Raw genomic sequence first — 8,474 nt, 5'->3', positions numbered from 1 at the left:
AGCAGAGTGCTGAACTAGATGGACTCTGGTCTGATCCAGCAGGCTAGTTCTTATGTTATGTTCTTATGTTCTTATACCCTTGATCGAAGAACGGTACACTCCTATCTGGGATGGTCGTCCTCTTCCACCGAGCGTGCAGCTTCAGGAGGGACGCACATGGAGCGGTGAGGGAGGTAGGGGACACCCGCCTAGCCAGCCAGATCAGCCGAATCAACCCTGGCAATCGATGGGGTGAAAGATGTCGCAGCCAGATCACCCAGAAAATAAACAATGAGCATCACAAGCCAAGGCATGACAAAGTGCTTCATTTATGATATACAAAGACAGATGCGATAAAGAAAAATCCCAGTGAAAAATGCAAAATAAAAGATGAATAATTCAGAAGATGCCAGAAACCAAAGAGTTAAATTAATTTTCTGTTCACCAGAATGAATGTTAAAATCTCTGCAGTCAGGCAATTATAAACTCTCTAACATCAATGTGCAGAATTTATAAAGAAAATGACATTCTCCAGCAGTCTTAAATGGTCTCTGTGACACAGGCAACCTCTCATCCTTTGGCTCCACAGGTCCTTCCAATAGTGATTTCAGCCTGTCAGCCCTACAATACAGCTGCTCGCTAGAAACCAAACAGCTCAGCGCTTCCACACACTCCCCCTTCTCCCCTTTCTATGGCAACAGCACTGAGCCCTTCGCAATCTGACCTACTGAGGAAAACCTGTTTTTAATTAAATGTTAATTGCTTTAATGCAGCCTGCATTATGTGGAAACCTCAAATTATTTTAATCTGGATTTCAAAAGAAAACATCTGTGGCCTCAAGCAACAACTGGAAGTGGGTTAGAAAGGCTGGGGTCCAAAAAGCTGGGTTGGGAGCCCACATTCTCTGGGAGTGCTAGCTTGGGGGATGGGAGGTATTGTGGATTTCTATAACATCCAGTACACTGATTTTTTTTAAGTCCCCACAGTTTTGCCATGTGGCACAGGGAGCTAATTTCTCGCTCTTTTTCCTCTGGGGGAGCAAATTTCCTTTGCGAAAGGCAACTGTGTCCTCTGTATAAGAACAGCAGTGGTGGTAGCAGAAATAGGATGTGTCATCCAAAGTAGATTGGCACATTTCTAAGTTCCTTGACAGCCATGGACTTAGAAAGATGTAACTCTGTTTAGGTTCGTGCTGTTAAAATCTTGTTTTCCCAAGCTCTTCCTTAATTTCCTGATTACAAAGCAAGAAATATGTGGTGACGTGTATCTTGTATTGTTTTTAACCAACTGTAAACTAACTTGAAGATGACTTGATCAAAAGATTGGAAAGAAATAAGAATAAGAGCCTGATACGGCTTTTTTAATCCTGCCAAGATCAGAGATGGCCATGGTCCTTACCCCCTCCCCCGCCCCTCTTCTTCATCTCAGTAGTACAATAATCTTATAGAGGGTTATGCTTTTTAAAAACATGTAGATAGATATCTTCGCCTCGAGCAGTTGATTGCCTATCTCTGTAATTGACAAGGAATGTTTTAATGACTGCTATTAAAACTAAATGAGAAATTATATCTGCCATATTTTCTTTGCCCAAATATTTTGAAGGCATTTGAATGAAAGCAAATCAGAGCCTTAAAAGAACTCTAAGTAGGCAAATTATGCTTTTGGGCATATTCATTTAGTAATGTATTATAGAATTCCTTCTTCAGTATGTATGCTGACATCTCTTGGAAAGAGGGTGGGATAGAACTTGGTAACACTTATGACATCGTCCAGTTTTAGGTACTAACAATGGCATCCTAAGATCATTTACCTAAGCATGAGCCTGACTAAACAGACGTGACTTGGATTCACAGTACACCTGCTCAGAATTGTATTGCAAACATTAATTCTCTGTTGCAAGTATGTCTGTCAATAACATATTACCTGATGCCTCAACATTTGCTGGCTCACAGGTGAAATGTTTCCCTAGATAGGAAAGTGTGATATAATAAGAAAGCTCTGTCTGTGGTGTTTCACCCATGCAGGTCATTACTTGATGAAAACTTGCAGAAACAACAAGAGAGGAAAATGCCAAAGGCCACTCAAGAAATCAATGGCAATCATTTGCTTAGAAGTTAGGACTGATTTTCGTTCTTCTAGGCCTGATTTCACCAAACCACTGTCTAAAAATAATCTCAAGCTACTTTCGAGTTCTAGTAGGAGTGGACTCTGAAAAATGATGACAACACAAAGCTGCAAATAAAAAACAGTCAGATTTCAGGATAATTCATATGTATTTACAAGCCCCCTAAGCCAATCGGTTATCTGCTTCTAGTACCATAGCACATGTAGAAGTAACTTCTATTGTCTGCTGGTTTTTTTACCCAGAGCCGCTTGTTTGTGGGTAGAATGCGACATAGTCAATTGTCATTCTGACCCGCTAAAACAGAGTATCCAAAGAGCCTCCCTCTCCAGCAAGAATGCTCTTCAGGAGCAGCAGTGGTGCAGTGGTTAAGAGCAGGTGCATTCTAATCTGGAGGAACCGGGTTTGATTCCCTGCTCTGCCGCTTGAGCTGTGGAGGCTCATCTGGGGAATTCAGATTAGCCTGTGCACTCCCACACCTGCCAGCTGGGTGACCTTGGGCTAATCACAGCTTTTCGGAGCTCTCTCAGCCCCACCCACCTCAGAGGGTGTTTGTTGTGAGGGGGGAAGGGCAAGGAGATTGTAAGCCCCTTTGAGTATCCTACAGGAGAGAAAGGGGGGATATAAATCCAAACTCCTACTCCTCATTTTCTTCTTCTTCTTCTTCTTCTTCTTCTTCTTCTTCTTCTTCTTCTTCTTCTTCTTCTTCTTCTTCTTCTTCTTCTTCTTCTTCTTCATATTTCTTGTTCATATCTATACCATTCAAGGTGGATATCTCCTTTCCAGTCATACTCATTGAACTATCCATGTTTCTATGGCCAGAATTTACTGTTCAAACTATCATGAGTTTTTCTTTAGACTCTATGTAAAATTATGAAAAATTGTAAGAGGGTCCCAGGGGGGAAGTACCGGTATTGCATTTATATACTCCTTCAAAAATGTGTCCTTTGAAACTAGGATTCTGCATTAGTTCCAGTAGATATTAGTCCCTATCACTGAATCTGTGTATAGAATGTCTAAAAATAATCCAGTGAGCTTATAAATTTGGGGAGTGTCTCATTGTTTTTGTAATTTTATGTGCATTATTTCTCACATCCTAAAGCTGTCCAAGTATAGAAAAACACAGGACTTCAATAACAGTTACCAGCATGATTTGCTTTTATTACCTTTCTGTTCAAGACCCTTGTTTCCCCTTGTAGCATGTCAAATTGCCCCCAAAACCATATTATACAGCAGAGAAATGTTGTTCACACTTCACTGGCTATTGATTTACTTTATTTATTGGCACAAAATCAGCCCGAGATAAACATTTTGTCCCCCATTTTCGCCATTGTAAGCGGTACAGTTCACTGCAACATAGGTAAGCCCAAATGTGCCGGGATCAGAATTCGACATGGCTTTCTAATCAATGTGTGAAAAATTACCTAATGAATAATGGGTTGCACATTTCCACAAACAAATTAACCAGGGTGAGACTGAAACTAATGATTATATTTATCTAATGTAATTTCACATCTGTTACTAGTGGTAGTAATTTTTTTTCCACTCCTAGTGTTCTCAGAATTAGGATGGGTTTTTCTTTTCTTTTTTATGATACGGTTTCAAGATGAGGATTTAACTAGGCCATGTGCCATTTCAGTTTCATAGTTATTTACTTTTAATGTATTTTTAATATGTGGAAATGGAAGAATATTTTGTTAAACGCTTGTACATTGCATCACCCGTATGTGCGTAGATGCATTTGAACCATGCATCTTCCTTCCTTCATAAGCTCACAATAGTGTCAGCTTCATCTGCATATGTACTTATGAAGCTTGATTTGACTGGAAAAAGAAAGAAGCCCACTTGAATGTCTGCACATGCTCATTCACCAATTAAAGTCAAATAAACCTAGGTTGCTGCCTGAAACTGAGTCGGGCCATTGGTCCAGCAGCTCAGTAACATGACTGGCAGCTGCTCTCCAGGGTTATAAGCAGAGGTCTTATAGCATCACCTGCATCTGCTGAGATCTTTTAGTTGGAGATACTGGGGACTAACCCTATGACTGATCATTTGCGAAGCAGATGCTATACCACTAAGGACCAAACTACACATTATACACAGTCATGTATAGTTTGTCTCTGACGAGGGGTTGATGTTCCAAAACATGGAGAGTGCAGACTAAGACCAGCATATTAGAGTGTCTGTTTCCCCAACATGACGAATATCACTGTGGCAGACAATTACACTAGGTAAAAATGTACATGAGGGAAATTGCTAAATCCCCATTTCCCCAGCACTGCAGACCTAATTTGATTTATTCTTGTCCCCCTACTATTTTTCAAATAGTACAGAAATTGGTGATCCAATAATAGATTTCCAGCATTGTCTCTAGTTTATCTATCTGATAAAGTCCAAACTGAAGGCTGCAGAGGCGTATCGGGGGAAATGGCACCTGGGGCATCACCTGCTCCGGGCACCCCCCATGCCCCCTCATGGGACGCCCAGAGAGGTGGGGGCGCCCTCCATCCCCTCGGCAGGCTGCCAGCTCCCCCCACCTCTATCACGTATGTCAGCCATTCCAAAGGAGTCTTCTGCCACTCATATTTCCTACTTGTTTGAGTTTGCTATCTGTCAAAAAAAATGGTCCAGTTCACAATATTTCTATATGAAAATATCCTCTGGTTGTTTATAGAATAACACCAAAGTGTTATACTTTTGCCCTGACTTTTTTCCCCTTTATACAAGGAAGAATCTCACAAGCTCAAAGAACTGAGATCTGACATAGTTAATCAAGTCTGACAAAAGTATGCGTCGCACACTGGCATAGGCTATGCAGACTTAAAGGAACATATCTATATTATATATCAGAAATATTTTAATGTTCAGAATATTTTATAGTTCAGAATTAGTAAACATGGAACTCTTGTTCCATTTCATTCATAAGGTGGATACTTTGGATATCTATCACTAGTGAATTACCGATTGTGCATGTTCCGTTAAAGACGGATATTTGTCTGGGCTATGATATAGGAATAAGCTCGTGAATTGAACTATTTAGGCAAGACGCCACCTTATGAGTGAAATGGGATGGGAGTGCCATGTTTACTAATTCTGAACTTTTAAATATTCTGAACATTAAAATATTTCTGCTATATAATATAGATATGTTGCTTTAAGTTTGCACAGCCTACGCCAGTGTGTGATGCGTACTTTTGTCGGACATTTTTTACGTTGCACACGTTTGTTTGAGCTATTTTTGCATAATTAATCAAGTAACTGGAGAACAGATGCCCTGGGGAAAAATAATGTCAGTACTAGGACATACACTGACAGGTACCATGCTGCCCACCAGCAGCACACTGGGGATCATTTGAGTAGATAACCCAGTTCTTGATCCAAAAAGCTGCAACATGGCCATTCTGTGCACCAAAACTGAAGTTTTACACCTGCTTCTCAAACAGTAGCTGCCCACACTACACAACAGACTACCTTTTCAAGTGCTTTGTGCTATGGATGAGGGAGGTCAGCTATTCAATTGAAAAACTTTTTTTAAAAAAACCACTGGATTTGAACAACTCCAAGATCACACCAGTAACAGGGGGAGCAATGCTTATGTAGGAACATTTCTTCCGTGCATACATGCCACGCCCATGCCAGTGATCGTGCAGAGGTAGGGAATGAAGCCAATATACTCAGGCCTGTTTATGCTCTCTGCATATTCAGTCAACATGCGAGCTGATCAAGAACAATAGTCTTATAAAGTATTCACTGCCACAGGATTTAGAAAGTTCCTCACCTTAAATGGAATTTGACAAATTCATGGAGGACAAACCCATCAACGGCTTCCACTTTGGAAAGACCCATTTCAGGGCCACTGAACTGGGAAGTTTCATTAAGAGACCAAAGACACTCTTTCAGGGACCGTAATTCTAAATATTGTCCACAAGAGGTGCTGCTCAATGCAACTAACCATCTGGCCTCAAGTGCACCAGACTGAATATTATTGCCAACTTTTGAAAATCGTTGGCCAAAAAGTCAAAGTGAGCCATTGCCATTCATTGGAATGATCTAGGAAGTGGGGAAATTAGATCAGTATTTTAAAAAATAAATTTGGAGACAGTAGGGTAAGGGAGGATAAAGAAAGAAAAAGACATGTGTATGTGTTTTCAGAATTGTTTGCTACCCTAAAACCTCAAGCTAGATATTTTTAAAGAAACAGAAAATAAATTTGACTTGGTGCGTGTATATGTTTATTCTATGCTTTGTTGGCTGGATTCATGAACGACTGCTGATAAATGCAGTACTAAGAAATACTGTTGACTGTGAATAAGTAAAGTTGGTTGTACTGTAACTATTCCGCTTCCAATGTGTTTTACATTTTCTACCAAATATTGGACAAAATAAAATCATCTATATGAAAACAGTGATCCACTATTTTTTATTTCATTGGATTGAATACCCCGCCCTCCCTGACCTAAGCCAGGCTCAGGGCGGCTAACACACACAGTTATAGTAACACCATAAAAACCAATAAATAACATAATCAACACTTAAAACATTCTGGCACTTACATTTTCCCCAGATGGTGGTGCAACTCCCAGACCCATTGCCCGTACAACAATCTGACATTCACCACAAAGAAGGGGGCACAATCTTGGGGACCAACATGACTCAGTATGGTCCATGACAGCTTCAGTTATAGGCTCAGCAGAACATCTCGGTTTTACATGCTCTGCGGAATTGTTTGATATCTTGCAGAGCTCTGATATCTGCTGGTCATGAGTTCCAGCATGTTGGAGCCAGTGCCAAAAAAGCTCTGGCTCTAGTGAAAGCCAGCCATGTGATCTTGGGCCAGGGATCACCAAGAAATTGCTATCATGGAGGACCAAAGAGTCCTCCGTGGGCAGTATAGGGGGATACAGTCCCGCAGGTACGATGGTCTAGCAGGGAGTTCTCCTGTGGAAGTTCCATTGAAATTAATAGAAACACCTGTGTAGCCCCTTTCAAAAGGTTTGAGCTGAAGAACTTCCCTTGTGTCCTTTGTGTTCTGTTTTTTTTAAGTTATGAAACCCTAAACAGACCTGCATTCCTGAACTGACAACATTTCTGTTTTGTTGTGAATGTTCATGTATTGTATAGTACAACTTGGAGACACACAAGGAATAATGGAATGGGAATCTCATTTGCGTCTTTACTTCTTCCTCCTGCCTCCTTTTAATACACAAAATACACAGTTCTTTCAGATGCATCATGTGCCAAGCATAAGAGCCAACAACTGCTGCTTTGGTTTTCCCAGATAAGATATTTCTGCTGAATTATTAGGTATTCTATATTACCAAACTACTAATAAACATCGCTCTGTCTCAGTTCAGCCTGAACTCGGTGAACCTAGCCCAAATAGTGACAAATGGTGGAAAAGACTGCTCTGATATATCCAATGAATGAATCTAACTAATCAAAGAACTCCATAGGAACTAGATGCCAGGATTAATGATCCAGGGGTCTCCCCATGCCATGGTTCTATTTCTTCACATAAATGTGTTCAAATGAGATTATCTTTGTCATGAAAAGGAGAAAAGGAAGGTTATGGACTTTCTTTTGACAGGTTAACTGCCATCACTCCATTATTGCAAGAGACATTTTCATGTTCTGAGGCTTTTATTCTGAACATGAAAATTTAAAGTGCACAACACAAATTAATACACATTTTTGTTGCCTGTGCAAGGATGATGGCTGGTGATACTAAAATAGCACAATCTATTCTGTAGCATTCCTTTTCCAAAGCTTCTGCAATTGTTAATTATGGCGCAGCAGAGGCAATTATAAAATCAAGCAGGAAGTGCCATGAAAAGTCTTCAGTTGTAGTCAGTTCTCTTTGCTTTATGAGGCTAGTTCCAGTCCTTTGGATTACAATTTGCCAGGCAGGATAGAACACCATCTATTGAGGTATCTGCTACCCTTCCTGTCTCTATAGTACAGGAAGAAAAAGGGGAATAAATGTTTCTATAAGCATGATGAAATGGAAAAAAAAATCTCTCTTTTTTGGCTGCCAAGTCACAACTAATTTCTGGCAACCTCTGAGGGTTTTCAAGACACAAGGCATTCTGAGGTGGTTTGCCATCACCTATCTCTGCATAGCAAAAATCTGGACTTCCTGGATGTTCCAAACACTAATCTGGGCTGAACACTGCTTAGCTTCTGAGATCCAGCTAACCTGGGCTATCCAGGTCAGCATAAAAGAAATCAATATCTACTTATAAATAACTGAACCAAGTTGAAATTTGATAAATATTAGAACTGGTAGGCAAATATTTCTAGCTTTTTCAAGTTTAGTCAAATAGTAAAGCACAAATATAAAACTAAATGCAGTCTAGACAGAAGTATTCTTTAT

The sequence above is a fragment of the Sphaerodactylus townsendi genome, linkage group LG07, assembly GCF_021028975.2.
Source record: "Sphaerodactylus townsendi isolate TG3544 linkage group LG07, MPM_Stown_v2.3, whole genome shotgun sequence".
NCBI classification, from domain to species: domain Eukaryota; kingdom Metazoa; phylum Chordata; class Lepidosauria; order Squamata; family Sphaerodactylidae; genus Sphaerodactylus; species Sphaerodactylus townsendi.
Note: the sequence above shows the minus strand (reverse complement) of the source record.